We start from the raw sequence: 10,732 nt of genomic DNA on the forward strand, positions 1-10,732 counted from the left end.
GAACTGAGGCCCCACACCCTCTTTAGAACCCGAGCCTCTCGTTCAGGTGCAATTTTGAAGCTTCCCTCCCCAGATACCCACAACAGACACAGGGTCACTTGTCTAACGTCCCTTCCTGGCTTCCTGGCTAGCCTATCTGAGGTCTGTCTTGAGTAGACGCTAGATCCACAGACTCAGCCGCTGTCCACCCAACCTGTGACAGACAGGTCTGTCTCCTGGCCCTCCTCCCATCCTTCACTCCGGTGCCTCCCTGGCTAAGCCCTGAGCTTCATTTCTGGGTTCCTTAGCTGCTCAGAATGCCGGCTACAGACACATCCCTTCAGGCCTCTGCATTGGCTTTTCCACTAAAGACCCCTTCTGTATTTGATCTCTCTCTAAGGCCTGCCTATTAAGTCAAATGGGGCCATGCCCTCTGTGACAGCCTAGGCTTGTTTGCATCACACTATGAATCGCCATCTGGAACTGTCTTGATGTTCATGGGTTTGGTGGTTGACCAGTCCTCCCCATTCATGAAAGTATGTCCTCCCCACTCAGGAGGGTGTAGTTCCTCCCCACTCATGAAGGTGTATGTCCTCCTCCCCACTCAGGAGGGTGTAAGTGCTCCCCACTTATGAAGGTGTATGTCCTCCTCCCCACTCAGGAGGGTGTATGTCCCTTGCAGCAGGCTCAGGACTTCCTGGCCAATCCTAGCACAGAAGACCCTCAATACAGCATGTTCCCAACCAACCACATCCAGGAAGCAACCTGCTGAGCAACAGGGTAAGGGCAGTCACACAGCAAGCTAGCATCAGAGCAGGGTCTGGCACCTAAGATTGCTGTCCCGTGGCAGTGGCCAGCATTCAATTGTGGCTTTGAGAGAAGTCTAGGTGGAGCCTTCCCTGGGCATACCCCATTCTACAGTCTGTACTTACCTTCCTGGAGTGGGCCCCACCTCTTTCCACAGTCTCACTGTCAGCCTTCCAGCAGTCAGGTGACCCTTTCAAAAGCAAACCCAGAGCTGGCTCCAGACCACTTGGGAGGTGGAAGCAGAAGGGTCAGGAGTTCAAGACTAGCCTCAGCTGACTACACAGCAAGTTTGAGGTTAGCCTGGGCTACAAGAGTAGACCTAGTCTCAAAACAAACAAACAAACAAACAAAAACCAAACAAACAAACAAACAAAAAAAAAAGTCTTGTAAAAAAAAAAAACCGCTTCAGCAGATAAAGCACACCTAATGACGTAAGTCTGATCCCTGGGGTCACAGTGGAAGAAAGAACCAACTCCTGAAGGTCATTCTGTGACACCCCTGTGGAGGCTACAGCACACGTGCAACTGTGTGAAATACAGAAACTGCACATACAATAATAAATACATAATATTTTAATTAAAAAATTTTTTTGAGGCAGGGCTTTCTACGTAGCCCTGGCTATCCTGGAATTCAGTGCTGGGATTAAAGGCATGTACCTTTTGTTTGTTTTGTTTTGTTTTGTTTTCAAGACACAATTTCTCTGTGTAGACTTGGCTGTCCTAGAGCTCACTTTGTAGATCAGCCTGGTCTTGAACTCACAGAGATCTGCCACAATGCCTGGCCTCATCATTTCCCCATTTCTCTGAATAAATCAAACCTCAACCCTCTGCTTCAAACCCAACACGACGTCCTGTGGAATTAAAAACATGAAGCTAAATTTTTTTTACTGCAACCTGTCTATCTGTCGCCTCACTCTAAGCTGCCACATTACAGAAAGCTATGGGCCCAGTCATGCAGCCATTAGAACCCTTGTGTAGGCCACAAACCCAACCACGTGATGTTGGGACGACCTGCATCCGACCCCATGGGATCTTCTTCATATGTCTCTCTGCCATCTCTAACTCTTTCTCCTCTCACGCCACAGATATTTACACCAAACTACCCTTTGTGTTCCAGTTCCTCAGTGACGCCAGGCTTTCTCTGGCTTCTGGCCCTGGAGCCTTTGTCTATGCCACTCTATATGCCTGGAATACTTTTCTGGATCGATTCCTTGTCCTGAGGTCCTGGCTTAACATCACCTCCTCTAAGGTTTTTTTTTTCAGAGCCCACCAGAAACAGTTACCGTTCCCTTATTCTAAATCTCAAGCCCCTTTGTTTATCTTCTTCATGGCTCTTTCTCTGGCTTGGTAATTATATCCACTTCCTGTGTTGATACTCTTGACTCTGTCTTTTGCCATGGTTGGAGTAGGGACAAAGCCTTTTATAAGGTTGCAGCTCCGGGTTGGGGTGTGGCTCAGTGCCAGAGACTTCAAGTGTGTGAGGTCCTGAGTTCAGTCCCCAGCACGGCAAAAATAAAAGAAGATGAGAATCAACTGTGAGCCAGTTAGTAAAGCCCCTGAAGGGGTTCACCCATGCCCCGCCCCCAGCCCATGCCCCGCCCCCCAGCAAGTGCTCAGTAAAAGCTCAAGAGGGTGTGAGTGTTGCGAGCCTCCTGGGCTTACAGCTGGATAGGGGCAAACACAGCCTCTGCACCTGTGAGCCCTGGAGGTGGGGAGAGGCAGCCCCTCTTCTGCTTCACCTGCAGCTGGCATCTAAGAGCTCCTCTTATGATGTCCCCTGGGGCTGGGTGGTGGTTCCCGTTGTGGCACCTGCGGCTTGCCTCTGTGTCTTTTCTGCTTTGGGAGGAAAACAGCTTCTCCAAGCTTTTGTGTTTGAACAGCTGCTCTGCATTGAGGCTCAGCATCCTTAAACTCACATCTAGGGAAAGAGGCCCCTCACACCTTTGTTCTCAGAGCCCAAGGCTGCCAGGAGACCAGCTGCCTGGCACAGGTTAGCCCTTGCAGGGTGTACAGGCTTCCTGGGTCACTCTTGCTTTCTGTTCCCTGGGCAGGTTCCCAACCCCAGCCTGTTCCTAGCGCTCTGCCACGCTCTGACATGCAGCTGGTATGAGAGTGATATCGGTACCCCTTGCCCAGGCTGAAAGGGCTCTTACCCAGTTGGTCTTATACACCCCAAAGAGGGGGAGAGTGGTCCAGGGTGGGGCCGGATCCCACCTCTCAGCTGATGGATGACGGCACCAGCCTCCTGCCGTGTAGGTGGGTGACAGGGAGTGACTAATGTGCCAGCTCTGTTGCTAAAAATTAACCCAGGGATCGTGTTTGGCAGAGGGGGTGGGGGTGTGTGGGAAAGGAGCGGGGACTGCAGTATTTTGTGGTCGGTATTCCCCTGCCCTGACTCCCTCCCCCTCCTAGCCGCCTTCTGCTCTGCCCGGGGCCATGAGGGGCCCCCAGAAATTCTAGGGACGAAAGTGAGCACCACTGCAGGGGTACACACAGTGGGAAAAGACACAACCTTCCATATGGGGTTCTGTCTGAGGTTCCCATAGAGCTAGGCACCATCTCCTGCCCCCCTCACCTTGGGGCAGGGGAGGAAGGGTTCCTGGAGGAGGGGGGTATGAGGTCAGGGTCAAAGAATCGGTGAGGACTGGGTTGAGACCGTAAACCCATAAGCCTCACTTGTGGGAGGAGAATGGGGGTAGGAGAGGTAGACAGAAGGTAGATTTGAAAGAGCAGGCAGCGTCTGAGATGTGCTTGATCACAGAGGAGGCTATTCGGTTAAGGAGATCAAATTTCCCTGTGAATGAAAACATTCCTATCACGGTCTAGGAGAGGAGTAGGCTCTTAAAACTTATTTCTGGGGCACATGAAAGGGTCCTGGGCATGGAAAAGAGCTTTGTCGGTACATTAAAAACATATCTGCTGGAAGAAGTGACTCCACAATACTCTTGGTTCCCTCAGTAAAACCACACCAGAGAACTTAAAGCTGGGTGTCAGCCAGAGAAGTGAGACCTGGGAGGTACTTTCTGTTCACCAGACAGCGGAAAGATGAGAGAGATACCAAATTCCCCAAGGTCAAGAGAGACATCAAGTTGTCTGACTGGGAGGCGGCCCTGGTCCTACGTTGATGAGGAGATGGAAGGACCCAAGGCTCAGAGATAATAGGGCAGAGTGCTGACCTCTGGTGGTGGCCCAGAACATTGCACCTCTAGATCCTGCCCTTTCTGTCCTGCTCCACACTCCAAGAATCTGGAGCCTTCCTTGTCCCCCAGTCTTTTCTCAGAATCACTTCCCATTGCCTTTCCCTATGTCTCATAGCTTACAGGCGATCAAGGGAGGAATCCGTACCTCATTCTCCTCAGCCTGCTAGCTCAGGGCCTGGCATTGAGTGGGAGATTGAAGAGAAACAGATAATAAATCCAAGATATTGGACTCACTTGACTCCCACCAACATAGTCGGAGCCTGAGAGTCCCCAGACTTCACTGGGCAGGGGAGGAGGGGCGCTGGCTAACCTGCTAGACACTGCAATTTCTACCCTAAGGAGAGACCTCAGCCTCAGCCAGTCTTCCCTTCCTGGATGCTGGCCCTTCAAGAGAGAACATGCAAATTTGTACAAAAAGTAAAAGTTACACAAATGTTACCTTTGAGCCTCTTTCCCAACAACTTCTGTTGGGAACTCCTGGTCAGTGTGTATCACCCAGACTCACCCAGATTCTCAGGTTCATTCAAAAAGCTCTTAGGGTGACAACCCTCAACTGTACACAGCAACTAGAGGACAGTCTGGAATTCTCCAGATTCCTCTCTTATGGACCGTCAGCTCCAACCCTATATTCTCTGGTCAAACAAGTATTATCAAGTGCAGCAGAGGATGGCCCCTCCCCTCTCATCCCCCTCGTCATGGCCCAGGTGCTCTGGGCTAGTGCCAGGGCATCTGAGTTTTTCAAAGAACCCTAAAGCTGAGTAGAGTAGTGTGCCCCTGTAGTGCCAGCTACTTCCAAGGCTGGCAAAGGAGGGCTCTGGAGCACAGGAGTCAGCTTGGGCAATGTAGAAAGCGTCCTAATGATAGGGTTGGGGAGGAGAAGGAGAAAGACCAGGGCTGCTTATAATCCCAGCACTTGGGAGGCAGAGGCAGGAGGATTTCTGAGTTCGAGGCCAGCCTGGTCTACAGAGTGAGTTCCAGGACAGCCAGGGATACACAGAGAAACCTGTCTCAAAAAAACCCAAAAAAACAAAAACAAAAAACCCCAAAAAACAAAAAACAAAACCCTCCAGATAGTATGGTAAGGATGTATTGATAGGATTTTGAATATAGATTATTCCAGATCTACATGCTAGATCTAGAATCCATACCCACCAGTACCGTGAACTGCAAGTACTGATAGAGTTATCGAGGTATATCTTCCCTGGGGATTGGGAAACCAGGGAGAACTATGCCTCTCACTGGCCTGGAATCCCTCCATACTGTTGCATGAAATGCTTGTAAGGTGAAGATGCCCTTAGAGACGTCCAGTGTCCAACCAGTGGACACTGGTCACAACTTATACGTAGGACCTGCAGGGGTGCTGGGTGCTGCCAGTGCTCTGGGTTGGGGGAGGAGGTGGACACCGGAGCAGAAGCGGGAAGTACGTTGGGCTCATCCGTAGACCAACAGTTAAGTGTCGGTAGTAGAAAATCAGACTCCAGCTAGTGATGGAGGTTTGCAGCCCAGCAGCCGTGGGAGACACTGCAGGGCTGACATGCAAGTTCGAGGCCTGGTTAAAGTGGGATGGAATGGAGAGGCGACACCCCAGTAGAGTCAGCTGGGCATCGCCCTCACCACCTTCGCCTGCTCTTAAGACTGAGAGTTTGACGGCTGAATTGCAGAGGCAGGCTCTCTCTTGGAGGCGGAGCCGCCACGAGCAGGGTGTGGGTGGACATGAGGACTCTGCCTAGTGTTCCCAAGGGAGCTGGGAGGGAAGCAGGTGGCGGCGCCCAAGTGAGTAACCGCCGTCCCACAGCAACCAAACTCAATGCCTCAAGAAGTCCAGGAGATGCGACAAGGCCCTCTCCTCCTTTGCTGGGCCCTTCTTGCACACCTGGGCCTTCGCACAAGCCAGGCTTTTCTTGCACAGGCTGTGAACACCCAGGACCTTCTTGCCCACCTGGGCCCTTTTTGTCCACGTCTACTCCACCCCACCACTCCAGCGTGGACTCCCACCTCACAGGCATCGTGTTCCCCTGTGGGGATAGCCGCCCTCCCACTTCCAAACTCCAACCTGAAGCATAGGTCTCTTCCTACCCGGGAGTGGGATACAGGCAAGGGTTGTGGTCCCCGCCTCCTGGCAGAGCGGTGTTGCCCTCTGCTGCCACACTCCGACACTGTCACCTGATCACCTTGTCACCCGGGCCCCTAGGGGGCTTCCGGGCTTCAGCCCACTCTTCTCTTCTCTTCTCTTCTCTTCTCTTCTCTTCTCTTCTCTTCTCTCTTTCTTTCTTTCTTTCTTTCTTTCTCTCTCTTTCTTGAGAGCGGGTCCCAGCACACTACCACAGGATATATCAACATCAGTCTATTTTCTTTTAAAATAATTATTATGTTTTATCTGTTTGTTTAGCACGTGGGTCTAGGCCATAGGACAGCCTGTGGAAGTCAATTCTCTTCCCCATGGGTGATCATCTCACCAGTCCCATCAGCCCGTTTTCTAAGCCTGTAAGTAAGGTAAATGGGGAAGTTTTAATTACATGCCATTTTGTGTCCTGACTTTTTCTTTCCCTTTTTCTCTCCAAGAAATGACTTTTGGTTAAAAGCCTGGTGCCCCTCCTCGTGTGCCGTCAAGGAAAGAAAGGACCGGAAGACATTGTCTCTTTGACTGGGCTCTCTTCCCAGCCGTGAGTGGCCTCATTGTTTTTCTGGTGCACCTGGCATTTCCCCGCTGAACCGCACCATCGGCCTGACTCTCCCTCTGTCGCCAACGCCTTTGCCCAGACAGTGGCAAAATCTCTCATTTCACCCAGGTCCTGCTACTCTGCTGCCTCTGCAAGCCATGATGTCCTTGGTCACTGAACTCGCTGATACTCTCTCACCTCTCGTTATTTTCTATGCTCTTGTTACACTTTATGCACACACACACACACACACAGACACACACAAATATATATATTCATACACACACACAAATATATATATTCATATATACACACACATATATGAATATATATAAAGGAATATATATATATATACATATATATATATCTTTAATAGAATAATGTATTTCCATGAAAGACCAGGGCTTTTAAAGACAGGATCTTGCTATGTATCCCAGACTCACCTGGAATTCAATAGATAGCACAGGCTGACTTCAATTTTTTTGTCTTGTTTTTGTTCTGTTCTGAAGAGGTCTCATTATGTAACTCTGGCTGGCCTGGGAACTGATAGGTAGAGCAGGTTAGACTTGAACTTACACAGATCCTCCTGCCTCTCTAGTGCTAGGATTACAGATATGTGTCACCACGCCCAGTGCTTTGTGTGTGTGCTTGTTCATATGTGTACATACATGCCTGTGGGTGCACCTGCGTGTGTGTGTGTGTGTGTGTGTGTGTGTGTGTGTGTGTGTGAATATGTGGAAACCAGAGGTCAATGTTGGGTCTCTTTATCAAGTAGTTGCCCCATGCCCCATGCCCCATGCCCCATGCCCCATGCCCCATGCCCCATGCCCCATGCCCCATGCCCCATGGCCCATGGCCCATGGCCCATGCCCCATGCCCCATGCCCCATGCCCCATACCCCATGGCCCATGCCCCATGCCCTGTGCTTTTTGAGAGTTTCATGTGACCTCTGTGGTTCCTAAGAGAGGACCTGGCACCCCAAAGGCGTTGGGTATTTTGTATGACTATGAGTATATAGTATCACCTTTCTCTCTTCTAAAAGCCAGCAGTACCACTTATGGCCAGTAGAGGACACTGCCACACAGCTCCTGGTAAGCCTCTGGGTGCTATGAGAGAGAATTATAAAGCCCATAGGCTCTTCTCTTCCCACTTGGGAGTGCTCCCAGTTCTGGAACCAGTAGGAGCTCACCTCCCTCCCCCGGCTAATTTGTCCTGGCAGCCTGAAGCTGGCATGCCCAGGGCCATATCATCCAGAAGCAAGCTCCTGGTGCCTGAGGTCAAAATACCCTGCTAGGTGGCTTAGACACACCCCTTAGCAGCTGGTGTCGTTAGACAGATCACACCCTGTCCCTGGCTCTGCAAAATGACAGCAATCGTTTGAATGCGCTGCTAGCTAGCTCCGAGGTTTGCAGTGAGGTCGGAACAGAAGTGTTCTGTAAGTGTAAACATTAGAGAGATGTAACATACACACACTTTCACTGCTGGGAGGCTAAAGGAAGGTGGGTTTATGGAAGGGATTAAGGTAGCGAGGGAGAAGGAAGTTAAAAATAACAAGTGCTTTTCACCAAGTGCTTATTAGAGCCAAGGCCGAGGAAAGCAATCCGAAAATATTGTCTAATTATAGCCAACACTTACACAGTGCTGACCTTGGGCCAGGAGCTGTTTAAGTGCATCGTGCATACAAACTGCTCAGATCCTCATGACTCGGGGGAGAAGGTGGTACCCCTGATATGTTTCTACTCATGAAGATGAGGCATTAAGTAGCTGGTTTGTAGTCTACTCAGGTGGAAGGAACTGGCGTTCAAACCACAGCGATTTGTCCCCTGGAATTGTCTCTGAAGTCACAACCACACCTCAAAGAAGATATTGTTGCAATTCCTTATAGTAAAGCCCATTGGAAGCATACCATGAATGTGTATTTGAGTCCGGACTACCTGCTTCTCACAGCATGCCTCCCGAGCTATACCTCCCATATCCACGGGAGAATGAAGAGCTGTGGGAACTGCCATGGGATTCTCTCAGAGCAGCAGGGTAGATTTGAGCAAGGCAGAGCTTGGGAGAGCGGGTTTAATGCGTGGGAAGGAAGGATGGGCTATCTTCTGGATCCAGAAGTAGGAAGCAGGCTGACAGGTTGTGTAGCTCTCCTCAGTGATTGATCCTCCTTCTAGCCTCGGCTCCTCCTACACTCTGAGGTGCTACTCTGACTGGAGAAGGTGAGAACAGTCCCAAGCCTGCCACAAGCACCTCACCCCTCGACTCATCTTCTAGCTTCTAGTCTGTTATATAATCCGAATTCTATCCACACTTGGAAATAATCATGGCTCAGCAGAATGGGCTTGGGGGCATGATGGATGGACCTTAGGATCATCAGCTGCCGGCCAGCTGCTCCTCAAGTGACCTGAGGGCCTGCCATAGCTCAGGTTCCCCAGCCCTTCCCGGGAAGTGGCCCTGTCTGGGCTACAGGGAAACTCCTACCGTGGCTCGGCTCCGTGTTTGGGCGTTTATGGTGTGAGTGTTCGGTGGCTCATCTTGTTCACAGCCTGCACTCCCAACGCTGCCCACAGCCATTCTGAGCCCACCTGCAGCCCCGTGGGAGGCTGACAGCCAGGGCTTCCTCCACAGCAAACCCTTTATTGTCCTTGGAGAGGCCCATAAGCATGTCTGGGCACTGGGCTCTTCTGGGTCCTCCGCCAAGGGCTCTCAGGTGAAGAGGAAGGGGAGCCAAAGACACTGGGCAAAGGGATGCAGGAAGATATATTAGGGACAGAGGCCTCAGGGCCCAGAACCCCACAGCTGTTCTATCCCATTCACCATAGCCCACCGAGTCACTGGTGTTGTGACCCACCCAACTATCCTCAGGCATAGGGATGTACCCACACACTCTGATGTCCACTGGATTGGGGAGAGCCAAACACACCCTCTAGGCATCAGGCACAAACCTTTATTCCTGAGAGACCCCTGGACACACTTCTGAAGACCAACTGGTTTAAGGTGAGCTGTATTTCATTCCCAGCACTAAAATAAATAAACAAAACAAAACAAACAAACAAATAAATATCATGATTTTGATAAGTATGACCACCCATTTCTGTATCTTTTAATAGCTGTCAAGCCTGGTGATGCCTGCTTGTAATCCCAGTTATTCATGGAGCTGAGGCCGGGGGATTGGAAATTCAAGGCTTGCCTGGGGCAACAGAGTGAGTTCTATACTAGTCTCCAGAACTTGTACAGACTTTGTTTCACTTTGAAACATAAAAAAGGTATGGCTATCGCTTAGCGGCAGAATGCTGACCTACAGTGTGAGCAGCCTTGGGTTACATTCCCAGAACCACAGAAAATAAACAACCGAGTAAGGCTGAGGGTATAGCTCAGCTGGCAGAGCACAGGACCCTCTCCGGCTTTCTGCACCCGCTCACTCCCAGAGCCTGTTCAGGCTCAAGTCCTGCCCAGTAGTCTGCATGTTCCTTGGGAGTTTATGGGTCCTGGATTTTCCAAGAATTGCTCAAGGCTCAGAAGACAGGGGCCCCAAAGGGAACCCAGGTTTCCTAAGGGAAACCACCATGCTGCCTGCACGGGAAAGGACTTGGTCTCCTCTGGCACCCTCTGCCTGCCTGACTCTCCAGGCACTCCTCTGTGGGGCTTGTCAGCAGTAACCAGAGCTGGCTCCGTGGCTGAGAGCAGTAGGAACATCGTTTCTTGGCAACCGGGAACAGCACGTAAGATCCAGTTAGTCACCGGTGCCAGCAGGTCAGTCCTCCCACAGCCTCTTGAGCGTCCCCTGCTGGTCAACGGCATGAATCATTTCTACGCCCGCACACCTAAGGTTCTAGCCTGAGCTAGAGGCTCTTCACCCTTCTGTTTCCTCAAAATAAAATTGGTGCTTATTATGTATAACATATAAAATATAATGTGATATATATGTATATTATATGTATATGTATGTATATGTATATGTATATGTATATGTATGTGTGTGTGTGTGTGATATATGTTCCACATATATACACATGTGTGTGTGCATGCTGATCCTTGCATACCAATGTGCTACGCCTTTATCTTTCTTTTCTTTCAAGTTTTTCATTTTTTT

General features: G+C 50.4%; 1 long non-coding RNA gene across 1 annotated transcript; it reads right to left on the reverse strand.

Annotated features, from left to right (window-relative positions):
- Nucleotides 1-5,011: 5,011 nt before the first annotated feature.
- LOC143434172 (uncharacterized) lies at nt 5,012-10,073 on the reverse strand. The gene is made up of 5 exons (XR_013103504.1): nt 9,938-10,073; nt 9,585-9,660; nt 9,121-9,375; nt 7,089-7,188; nt 5,012-6,467 (listed from the first exon to the last, which is right to left on the reverse strand). It is a non-coding gene; the product is annotated as an uncharacterized LOC143434172 (long non-coding RNA).
- Between the last annotated feature and the right edge of the window lie 659 nt (nt 10,074-10,732).

This window comes from Arvicanthis niloticus, chromosome 13 (genome assembly GCF_011762505.2).
Source record: "Arvicanthis niloticus isolate mArvNil1 chromosome 13, mArvNil1.pat.X, whole genome shotgun sequence".
Taxonomy (NCBI): Eukaryota; Metazoa; Chordata; class Mammalia; order Rodentia; family Muridae; genus Arvicanthis; species Arvicanthis niloticus.